This window comes from Rhincodon typus, chromosome 3 (genome assembly GCF_021869965.1).
Source record: "Rhincodon typus isolate 14 chromosome 3, sRhiTyp1.1, whole genome shotgun sequence".
NCBI lineage: Eukaryota > Metazoa > Chordata > Chondrichthyes > Orectolobiformes > Rhincodontidae > Rhincodon > Rhincodon typus.
The window spans coordinates 25,604,881-25,617,139 of NC_063334.1; the positions used below are offsets into that span (position 1 = coordinate 25,604,881).

The 12,259-nt window shown below is 44.2% G+C and overlaps 1 long non-coding RNA gene across 3 annotated transcripts in view; it reads left to right on the forward strand.

Annotated features, from left to right (window-relative positions):
• Nucleotides 1-658: 658 nt before the first annotated feature.
• Nucleotides 659-12,259, forward strand: part of LOC125488064 — a 22,389-nt gene continuing 10,788 nt past the window's right edge. For 2 of the 3 annotated variants that reach the window (XR_007266205.1, XR_007266208.1), the window contains exons 1-3: nucleotides 659-5,273; nucleotides 5,560-5,718; nucleotides 5,836-5,956. This is a non-coding gene — a long non-coding RNA (uncharacterized LOC125488064). Of the gene's footprint in view, nucleotides 5,274-5,559; nucleotides 5,719-5,835; nucleotides 5,957-9,436; nucleotides 9,643-12,259 lie in introns of those variants that run through there. The other variant, XR_007266206.1, reaches the window with a different exon arrangement.

Genomic DNA, 12,259 nt, shown 5'->3' on the forward strand with positions numbered 1-12,259 from the left:
TTCTGTGCTCGTATACTTGAATCCTCTTGTAAAGAACTGCCAAACTAATTTGCAAATCTTAGGAAAAAAGTGCGCACATTTCCCAGCAGTTATTAAAGCCTGCTTGTAAACTGCACACTCCCATACATACTAAAACCAATTTCAATTGTACAGTCACTCAGTGGGCATAGAACGCTCTTGTCTGAGTCAGGAGGCTGTAAATTCAAGCCCTTGTCCAGAGACTCGAACACAAACATATTTGGGACTAATATTCATCACTCTCAATGATTACAAAAAAAATAGTCGAACAACTTGCTGTTTGTGGGATCTTGCTGCCGTAGTGTTTAGTCATTGCTAGCAGGGAGTGAGCTTTCAAAATTGCTAAAAGCATTGACTGGCTGTTGATCTGAGGATGTTAAGAGGCGCTATCGAAATGTCAGTTTCTCTCCTTCAGTGAGATTAGTCGGTAATGATAGGCAGTTTTGTCACTGTCGCCCAATACCTCAGGTTGCGGAGCTCAGTCCTCAATACTCGAATCTGGCGCTGTAACCATTCGCCCTCCAACCCTGTCACCGAACGACGACCATTAACCTCCATCCTGCAGCCAGCGGACCGCCCCACGTGACCACCACAGTCCACGTGTGGCTCACCACGTGACCTAGCCGCGCCTGCGCTTTGAGCAGAACGCCATCCCGTTGCCGCAACGACGGTCCCCCTGTTAGAGGCAAAAAAAAACTGCAGATGCTGGAATCCAAGGTAAACAAAACAGGAGGCTGGAAGAACACAGCAGGCCGGGCAGCATCTGGTGGAAAGGAGCAGTCAACGTTTCGGGTATTACCTTTCTTCAGGACTATCCTCTGCTCATCTCTTCAGTGTGGATCAGTGGTGACAAGTTTTTCATCAAATATCAGTGAGTCCTAACCACCTGCCTAAAGGGATGTCACTGAAACCAAAACAAAAGGAAATCAAGCAATCAAATTCAAATGTCAGTCAGGGCGATGGGGCTCACTGTTCCTCTAACTTCCTGCTTAGCTCAATGATGTATTTGGTGCTTAATTTATTGGAGAAGCAATAACAGCGTTTGGAGAAAACCAACTGGACAGAGCTGCCTAGTGACGACATAGTTCAGTGATCTCTGGAGTTACCTTTGATAAAACAAATGATTGAGGTAAAAGGATTTTTTAACCTACAACATGAAACACATTGTTGTCAGATCCAGAGGGAACACCCGACTATTGCAATGGTCGTTCACTCATCCAAAATCTTACTGCCTATATCCTAATTCGCACCAAATTCTATTCACTCATGTGTTTGCTGTTCTACCGTTGTTCCCAGTCTGCAATATTGCAATTCTAAAATGCTCTTTAAAAAGCTCTTCAAAAACATGATTGTCCTCACTCATTTTTTACCTCTGCAACATCCTATAACCTTCTGAAATCTCTGTGTTCCTCCAATACTGGTATTTCCCCAGTGTTAATCATTCCAATATTGGTGGCTGTGCTTTCAGCTGCCTAGGCTTCAAGATCTGCAATTCTCTCCCTAAATAATTCCTATTTCACTTTCCTCCTTCTGCGTAAAATCTATTTGCCAATGCTTTTGGTCCTGCCTCATGTGACTTGGTGTCAAATTCTGTTTGATAACACTGCTATCGAGCAATTTGTAAAATCTAAACATAGTGCAAGCATTCTTCTTGAGTTCTTGCTAAATGCATCACAATCTCCAGCATGGATTCAGACCAGCCATCCAAATAGCTCATCCATCCCCAAGGAGTCCAATTTGCAGTTTCAAGATGCACCTTTACATGCTGGATTCTGGAGCTATAGATTGTGACAGTAGAGGCTCCAATTTCTTTTGATCACATGGCCCTTCCTTGACCATTATGCCTTGGAGTGGGACCTGAACTTGAACTAGTCACACACTCTTTCAAACACCCAATTCTCCATAAACTTTACTGCACTCCCTGTCTTCCTGTTCTAAATGTTCCCCACCCTCTTCTTGAATTAAATCTGAGTTATTCATCCACTCTTCCTTTACATGAAAATTGTTTTCCTTGCATCTTTCAACTCCACCTTCCCAGTTATCTTAAATGCTTTTTAACTTCCCAGACCTCATCACCCCAATTTCCTACCAGCTAAATTGCAATACTTACCTTCACATGTACCAACACTCCTTTACAACTCCCAACGGCTACAAAATCCAGCTTTTACAACATAGTTCCTATTTTGCATCGGAAATAGTGAAGTCTGAAAAAATGTCCAAGTTGCCTGGCTCACTCCATCTTTTCCCCCAAATACCTGAACATTCGTCCTCTTCAAATATAGGTACATGTGAATTGCCTTTGAAATATTCCATAGAATCTGCTTCCACCATCCATTCGTGTGTGCAATGTTAACAACTCCCTGTGAAAGCTGTTTATTTTCAGGATCTCTAGTTTGAATTCAGCCCAGACTGGCTTGATAACTAAGAAAAATATGCTATCTGGCATACTCACATAGGAACCTAGGAAGCCATCTTGATTCCAGAGCCTGTTTCATTATTCAATGTGATCATGGCTGATCCATGGCCAAACCCTAAATATCCATTTTGTCTCCATATCTCCTGATTCCTTTAGTTAGAAAAAATCTATCAATCACAATTATAATTAAAAATTGATTTAGCACCTATCATTGTTTGTGGAAGAGAATTCAAAAATCTACCGTAATGTTTCTTAATGTTAATTCTGAAAGTTCTGGCATTACATTTTAGATTATGCACCTTAGTCCAAGACACCCTACTGAGCGGAAATTGTTTCCAAATTCTGGTGTTACAGCGGTTTTTACAGTGTTTATCTGATAAGTATAGTTGCCTCCTTGATAAAAGCTGTCCAGTTTTTCTTCCATTCTTACATGAGCTATAAGCATCATGGACAAGGCTGGCATTTGTTGCCTGTCCCTATTTTCCCCTCAACTGAGTGCCCCTTTAGGTCATTTTGGAGGACAATTAAGAGTCAGCAACATTGCTGTGGGTCTGGCGTCACATGGAGGCCGGGTACAGTAAGGATAGAAGATTTCCTGCCTGAAAGGCAATAGTGAACCAGATGGGTTTTAATGACAATCATCTATGGTCACCATTAGATTAACTTTTAATTGCAGATTTTATAGAATTCAAATTTCATCATATGGTCTGCTAGGAATCAAATCCTTGTCCCCAGAACATTAGCGTCGGTCACAAGTCTGGTGACATTACTGTTACTCCACTGCCTTCCCAAATGCTAAGTCATTCTAATTTATAAATAATCTCTTGAAGAAAGTGTAGACCTTTGATGGACGAAGGCTGCTATTTTAATGTTCTAGTAGAAAGTGCTATTTAATTGTTAGGTCAAAGACCCTTGTACTGGTGGAGAGTAAAGTGTGTTTTGTGTCTAATCATTGTTACGGTTGAGAACGGGACTCCTTTTTCTAATAAAGAAAAAGGTGAGAGGTGAACTGATAGAGGTCCTTAAAGTTGTGAAGAGTTTGATAGGATAGACATAGAAAAAAATGCTTCCACCTCTGGGCAAGACCAGAACTAGTTTCTAAGGTAAATTTAGTAATAATAAATCCAATAATAAGTTTAGGAGAAGTTTCTTCACCCAGAAAGTAGTGACAGTGTGGATCATGTTAAAACAGGGAATGGTCAATGTAAATAGAATAGAATAGAATAGAGTAGATGCTTTCAACGACATACAGATAGGATGAAATAATAGGGTGGAAGAAAGCTCAAATAGTGCAAAAATGCTGGAATGGATCAGTTGGACCAAAATGGCCCTTTTCTGTGCTGTAACTTCTTCGTAATAGCATAATGCTTTGAAGATGACTAGAATACAAGATGCCATCTTCCAGGCATAAGAATCTCTTGACTTGTTGTGCATCAAATTCAAGTAATAAAATTTAAACAGAAACCTGTCATTACAGATTACACATTGAATAGACACTGGTACCAATTGTTTTTGTTCTCACATACACCTCTGGAGGGAGCTACAATACTGCTAATAAAGTGGAATTATTCAGCGTTTTACAATAGACACTTGAATTAAGAGTGTTTTAGACCTGTAAGTTAAAATCACAGTAGTTTTACCAGATCATAGGGCTGCTGTCTCTTTAGACAGAGATGACAGATGGTGGTTTAACTTGAGGGTCACCATACTTAAGGCAAGGGGAGAGGTTGAGCAGAGGAATACCTCATGATAACCTCAGCCAATGTGGGAGGAGCTGGACACGTAAATGACAGGAGAAATGTTTCACTAAAATGTTGCTATATGCATTGTGTAGAAAAGTGAACAATTTAAATGCCACAGTTCTGCTAAATGTTTTTCAAATATCCTGTTGGGAGCTAAATAAATAAGATTCCATTTCTGCAGTGCATTGTATGACCTCAGGATGTCCCAAAACATTTCATAGCCAATGAAAAACTTTTGAGTTGTGGAAATGCAGCATGTAAATTGCACACAGCGTGATCCCATAAACCAGTGAAATGAAGATTGTTTTGGAGATTAATGTTTGTTGAAGGACAAGAAGAACTTTCCTGCTCTTCATGAAATAATACCATTGATCTTTATGCCCACCTTGGAAAACAGACAGAAATTAGATTTAATGTCTCATCCATCCCTGCAATGAATATTTAATATCATAGTGGGTGTGCCAGCTTCAATTTTGAGCTCAAGTCTCTGGGGTGGAAATTGAATACATAACCTTCTGACTCAAACATGAGTGTGTTACCCACAACTGGTATTGACATTTTTTCCCCTTTACTAATGATATAGGAAAGTTACCAAGGGGCTGAATCTTAACTTTTTTTTGGCGAAGTCCAAGTTTTGTGGAGGGATTTCCACCGCAAAGCGTAATGAATTTCCTCACGATATCTCACCAATCCGTCTCATTAACAACATGTCCTGTCCCATCTGTCCCTCAAGACTGATTCCCGCCCCATCTTATAGCTCCAACCCCAGAACAATTTGCACTCAGCGGATATCCTCCAAAATGCTGTCATCCTCTGTGGTTGTGCCATCTTTTCAAGTTCATTCTGCACCCAAATGAGCACTGGCATTCCAAAACTGCTCTGCTCATTGAAGGAGAGAATCTGGAGGTGGAGGAGAAGGGGAGGATGGCACTGCAATACTTTTACAGGACTTGGAGGTCTTGTCTGAGGACCTGGAGGACTGACAGAGGTGGTCATGACACCAGAAGCTCGCATCCTGGTTCAAGGTCACCATCCAAGTCAGTGCCATTTCCACAGTGCAGAGGAACTGCCAGCAGTACCTTCTCCATTGTACTAGGGTAAGTGCTACACTTCTGTCTGCCATCTCACGCCTACTCTATCTCTGCAACTGTACCCATCTGCCACCAATACTCATGCTTTACTACTCTCACTGTTGCCTGCAACATCTTCCCTCACTCAGTCTCACAACACCCTTATCCCTCCTCACTAATAACCTTGTGTGGCATCTATTCTGCCTCCCAACTCCTTCAGAATACCTCACCACCTTTAACCCATCTGCACCAGCACTAACAGCCATGCCAACTACTTTCATCTCTCTAAATACCTGCATTTCTCCCATTACAGGAGAAGAAAGCCTCTAACAGGGCATAGAAAATCTGTACAGGTGGAAGCATATCTGACATTAGGGCCCTCACCTCAGACAAGGAGAGAATTCTGGCCTTTGCAGGATAAGATGGGACTGGTCCTGTACAAGTGCCGAGATGTCCATGTCCTACCAACTGAGTAAGCATCACTCTTTATTCAACCGTTTCTCTCCCATTAATTTCACAGTCAGTGTTATTCATTGCACACCACATCTAGCCACTGGCTATGACACCTTCTCCTTCTTTTGGCTTGCAGTAACCAGATTGCATGTCTACATCTTCCTGAAATGCCATCTCCTCAACTTCTGTGGAAATGAGTACCAAGACCTCAGAGGAAGCATCGGCAAAGCTGCCTCCTGCATCCCTCATCATCTCAGGTACTGACACTGTTGAGATGATGGAATCTCCAACTAATGGGGGAATATCAAACATGGTTACAGAAGGAGGGGACATTCACTTAAAACTGAGGTGCAAAGAAATTTCTTCTCTTAGAGGGTCATGAATGTCTGGATTTATCTAGCCCTGGGAGTTCTAGAGGATAGATCACTGAAAGTATTTACAGAAGACATAGATAGATTTTTGAGATATTGAAGAGGTGAGGGTTTCAAGAAGCCAGCATCAAAAAGCTGACATGACTACAACTCCATTATCAGCTGAGCATCTCACTGTGACAGCTCTGCAGCTGGCCGAGATGGAATGCTCCAAGCCACAGGTATGCAGATGACTCCTGGAGACTAGGTACCTGTTCAGCCTCAGTCAGGAGATGACCCTATGGTGTCAGCAATCAGGGACCTCGTTCACATGAATAGGTAGGAACAGGTGTGGAAGTCAGAGATGTGGGATGCAATGGTTCTCATGGCCCAGAAGGTGCAGCAGAGCAGTGAATCATGTGACCATCTGGCTGCCTCCATACATAGGTTAGCATCTGCCATGGAGCACAAGGTCCAGCTCCCTCAGGTCTGCAAGAGAGCTGTACACACCTACACCCAGGACAAGAGGACAGGGAATCTGGTGCTCCAAGCACCCCCTCCTCACAACGAGGAAAGCACCACAGTCAGAGGGGAAACCACACAGAACTTCAGAAGTCTCCTGCCATGCACTTCAGAGGTGGCCAGGCCCTCCATCTCCATCTTGCCTGCCACCCTTGACCCTTGGAAGCAAGCACTCAGTAGGGTCAACTTGCATCTGGCACAAAGACCTTTGTTGTGTCTGTCTTTTCCAGATGCCAGTGCCCCCAGGGTTGGCCGAGCAAACCTACAGGCCCAATGGGTTCCACTGAGCAGACTCCCTCCCCAACTCAGGAACCAGATATACTATAATGAAAGGAAGAGGAGGAAAAAACACATCATGGGAACTTTGGTGGAACTGGTGACATTATTTTGCACTTTATTTATAAAGGGAACTGCTTTCACCTTATATTTTGTCTCTCTGTGTAGCCCCAAATGACATTGTTTCAGCATGAGGCATAACGTTTTGGCCATAAACAATGTATCATGCATGGGGTGAGATCCTGCTGTAGCATCTGCGAGCTTGAAGAAAAAGGCTTTTACAGGGCCATGGGTGCTGCTCACACTTTTGGCCCATATCCTATAACATCCCTATTCTTTCACAGTCTCTGTGACTAAAAGTGTTAGTCAGCGATGGCTGTGGCGAGAAGCCGTAGGGCACACAGAGGGCCAAATACTTTAGGATGACCAGGGATTACAGGCCTCACAGGACTGTGCCCTGCGTAGTGCATGGGCTTGTGTGTAATTTTCTTTAAAAGTCCTATTATCAGCAGGCCCTTCAGGTCCTGCCCTCCCAGTTCGAGTGTGGTTGCAGCTATTTTCTTCCCCATCCAAATTCCAGCACAATCGAAGGTGACAATGAATGCTCTTCAGACATTGGTTTACTGCCTCCTCCTTATGCTGGTGAGCCTCTGACCATCTCAGTCCCTTTCCAGGTTTCCTTTTCACATCTGTCCACTTAACCGGTTTGCATGAGCTGCAACTGCCCACCTTTCTCACCCAGCCCCTGTAATATGAGGTAACCATGCCAACTGTGAACATACACTGACCACCCACCCCCAACTATCCCATCTCTTGAAGCCAGGGTGCACCTGACCTGAGCCCTCCTGCATGACTCCCTTCCCACATGTTTTATCATATTCACCCATTTGCAGATACTGTTGTTTCCTCTTCATATTTGTCACTCCCCTTCCTACTAAAAATAGCTTGCCAAGTCTCTATTTCACAGCAGCAGCTCCCCTTGTCCCTCTCCTCCAACCCTTTTCACTTTAGTTTCTTTGGACAGATCCGACGGACTGACAATGGCCCATCCCTTGAGTGGCCTAATCGGACAGCCCTGGATGAGATAACAAGGTGTAGAGCTGGATGAACACAGCAGGCCAAGCAGCATCAGAGGAGCAGGAAGGCTGACGTTTCCGGCCTAGACCCTTCTGAAGAAGGGTCTGCTCCTCTGATGCTGCTTGGCCTGCTGTGTTCATCCAGGTCTACACCTTGATATCTCAGATTCTCCAGCATCTGCAGTTCCTGCTAGCCCTGGATGAGAAATGCCCAGGTCCGTGACCAGTGGCTGCACATTTCGCCGACCATATTAGGCCTACTCCCTGACTGGTCACTATGGAGCCACAGGAGTGACCATGACCACTTGCTGGATGGCAGAGACAGGGACCCCATGACAGTCTGAGCAATGTAGACAAACAGGAGGCTGGAAGAATACAGCAAGCCAGGCAGCATCTGGAGGAAAGGAGAAGTCAACGTTTTGTGTATTACCTTCTTCAGAACTGGATGTGGGGTTAGGGGGAGCTGCAGATAAAAAGAAGGGTGGGGTAGCAGAATGATGGTGATAGGTGGACAGTGGTAGTAGGTATGACCTGGGTGGTCGATGGGAGGGATGAATCCAGTTGGTGGCTGGAATGGAGGGTCAGAAGGTGGAATGGAAGGGAGGAGTTGGGGCTGGAAAGGGAGCCAGGGGATGGGTGGGAAGGTTATTTGAAATTGGAGAACTCAATGTTGAGTCCTCTGGGCTGTAGGGTGCCGAGGCGGAAGATAAGGTGTTGTTCTTCAAATTTGTGTTCCGAGTCACTGCGACACTGGAGGAGGCCGCTGACGGACATGTCGGAGGTGGAGTGGGGGGATGGGGGGGTGGGGGTGTGGGTAGTTGAAATGGCCGGTGACCGGGAGGTTGGGCTGGCCATTACAGCCAGGTGAAGATGCTCGGTGAAACAGTCACCTAGTCTATGTTTGGCCTCACCGACGTAGAGAACACCACATCAGGAGGGCCGGGTGCAGGAGACTAGTTGGAGTTGATGCAGGTGAATCTCTGTCTCACCTGGAAGGACTGTTTAGGGCCCTGGATGGAGGTGAGGGAGGTGGTGTATGGGCAGATGTTGTATCTTTTACAGTCTGAGCAATGCTTGACCATGACGAATCCACTGGACTGGTATAGGAGGCTGCTCTAGACTAGTGATGGGACCCTTTGACTGATGGGTCACTTCATGGATTTTTGTGAGGAGTATTCCCCTAAGACTTTAAGACATGGTTGACTGCTTGCTGCACAGGCAGAGTGTTTGCCACATCAGCTGTTGGCACATGATAAGATAAGATTGATGTAGCACACTGCCATACAGGAAGGTTTATGCCACCGTGACTGAGGACTGCTGACCAGAAAGGCAAGCTGCTACTAGTGTGATTATACTCAATGGTACAGTAAGGCAAGGCAGGGATGTTGCGAGTATGCAGGTAGGTACTGAGGTGAGTAAGCTCTAAAAGATCAAGCAAACAGCCCTTAGATACAGAATGGTCCAAGCAGTGAGCTGAGTCCCTGTTAATGCGCATTAAGTATCTCTTCTGCAGACTTTCAATGCAAGCTATTGGTGCAACCTGCAATGCAAGCCTTTACTTCAAGAGTGCACTGCCAGTGTATTGGAGAGGAGCCATGATGATCGTGAAAAGTTGCCAAATGCCAATGTACGTGGAGGAGGGATTCATGTGACTGTTGCCTATAGATCATGCCATAAGATATTTGGTGCTGAGCAACATGGAGGTTGCTTAGAGCAAGCAGTGAGTTGAATCCTGCTCTGGTTTCCTTGACGAATTTTCCCAATGTCTAGCTTGTTTAGCATATTTGGTAAAATAGAAAGTTGAATATTAAATTGATTTACTATTGATGTGAGTTGGCCATTTACAAGGCATTTAACAAGAAAAGAATCCCTCTTAGTTGGCACCTCAAGTTGACCATATCGCTTGTCAAAAGTGTGAAAGATGCAGTGACATTCTTCCAATAACAGGATATGCCTCGCTGCAACTCTTGTCCAGTTCTGCTACACATTTCATTTAAGGCTGAGATAGATTTTTGATCAGTAGGGGAATCAAGGATTTTGGAAAAAACCCAGTAAATGGACGTGAGGCATGTCACATCAGCCATGATCCTTTTGAATGGTGGAGCAGGCTTGAGGGGCTGAATGACCTACTCCTGTACCTTTCTGTTATGTCTTATTGTCTTATCTCAGCACAACCCAAGTCACCCAGACCCCTACAAATTTTGCTCCAAGTTTTATTTTTCTAACAATGAATGGGGAAATTTCATCGAGGTCACTTTTGACTTTTAGAGCTGAGTGCATTAGTGGGCTGTTTGTCCCATGATGTACAGTCCCATTGATCTTGAAGCGACATTATTGTTTAAATTTGGCAGGTAAGTATTGAAGGCTATGTAGTAGGTGCTGCAAACATAACTCATGCAATTTAGACCTCACAGTCAAGTCAAGGTTGTCATCTGCAAGAGAGGTTCCCAAGGTGTCGGCAACCATTAGGATGTTTTGGGATCCTGGGATAGCATCAGTTCCTTTCTTCCCTTGCAGATCCTTTTCACCCTTTGCAGAACTTCTATTCCCTTTCCAGACCCTGACTTTCTTTTCCAGTCCCTCACACCGTGTTCCACTGCCTCTTCTTCCTTTCAAGCAGCTCTTCCTCCCTTTGCAATCCACTTCCCCTTTCAGGACCTTTCCACATTTTGCAGATTCTTCCCTCCCTTTGCAGACCTCATATCCCTATCCATTCCTTTACTTACCTTTCAAGCCTTTCCCCACCCCTTCCCATTGGAGTTCCTCTCTCCCCACCTTGCAGACTGTCTTCCCCATCCCCACTTCGCCACAGACATCAGGCAGTCAACCTCACCCCATAGCCTCAATCCTCAGCCTTGGCCTTGAACTCACCCTTGGGCTCATTGGCTTTTCTGCTTAGCCTCATTGCCCTGCCTGGCAGTCTCACTTCCTATTAACAGCAAGCACGTGAGAGAACCCCTTATGTTTGAAGGGATAGTTCCTTCCATTCTAGTTACAGGAGTGACTTTTCTCTGATTGGTCACTTCCATGAGTGAATTTTCTTGGGCAGATCTGCCCATCACCCCATGTATTTTGAATGCTGGTCCTCATTCACAATAAGTCACGTCTGTTCACCTATCAACCCCCCGCTATTGTTCCTCAACATTTCAGTTTTAAAATTTTCAGCTTTGTTGTCAAGTCCCTCCATTGACTTGCTCCTCTGGTTTTTTTTAAGAATTCTTGCGGCTCTACAATCCCCCATTATGTTATTACATTCCCAATTTGCCATTCACAGCTGTGCTTGCAGCTGCCTGTGCCCCAATCTCATAGAGTTATAGAGGTCTACAGCACAGAAAAAGGCCCTTCAACCTATCGAGTCTGTGCCGGTCAGAAGAAAAATGACCAGCTAAATATTCTAATTCAGTTTTCCAGCACTTGTCCCTTAGCCTTGTATGCCTTGGCATCCTAAGTGCACATCTAAATACTTTTTAAATGTTATGAGGACTTCTGCCTGTACCACCCTTACAGGCAGTGAGTTCCAGATTTCCATCATTTTGAGGTGAAAACAAAATTTCCTTGCAACCCTTCTAAACCTCCTACTCCTTACCTTAAATCTATACTCCTTAGTCATTGACCCCTTCACCAAGGGGGAAAGTTCCTTCCTTTCTACCTTATCCATGCCTGTCATAATTTCATCCATCTCAATCATGGCCCCATGCCCCCAAGTTTCCTCTGCTCTAAAGAAAACAATCCAGTCTATCTAATCTCTTTTCTTAGCTAAAACTCTGCAATCCAGGCAACATCCTGGTAAATCACCTCTGTACCCTTTTCCTTCCTAAACCTCTCCATCTTTTTCTTCTTCTTTAAGTTCTCATTAGAACCTCAGTATTTGACCAAGCTTTTTATCACATATCTTAATATCTCCTTACGTGGTTTTGTGTCAAATTTTATTTACTAATACATCTGTAAAGCGTACAAGCATTCTTTCTGTGTTAATTGTGCTAGCTTTATAAACGTACATTGTGTGGTTAGACCCAGAGAGAGCACTCCTTCCTTCCAATATCTCTAACCAAAAATAACAATTTGGCGCTATCATTGTAGGGCCCTGACTTCCACATTAAAATAAATATGTCACCTGAAACAAGCTTACACAGGATAATAAGTCAAATTATTGCATGTTGAGGCCTTTACAGCCCCATTAATGTCAAGTAGAAGCAATAATAACAAACTATGAGATAGTCGGAACTGCCAATGCTGGAGAATCTGAGATAACAAGGTGTAGACTTGGATGAACACAGCAGGCCAAGCAGCATCAGAGGAGCAGGAAAGCTGACGTTTTGGGCCTAGACCCTTCTTC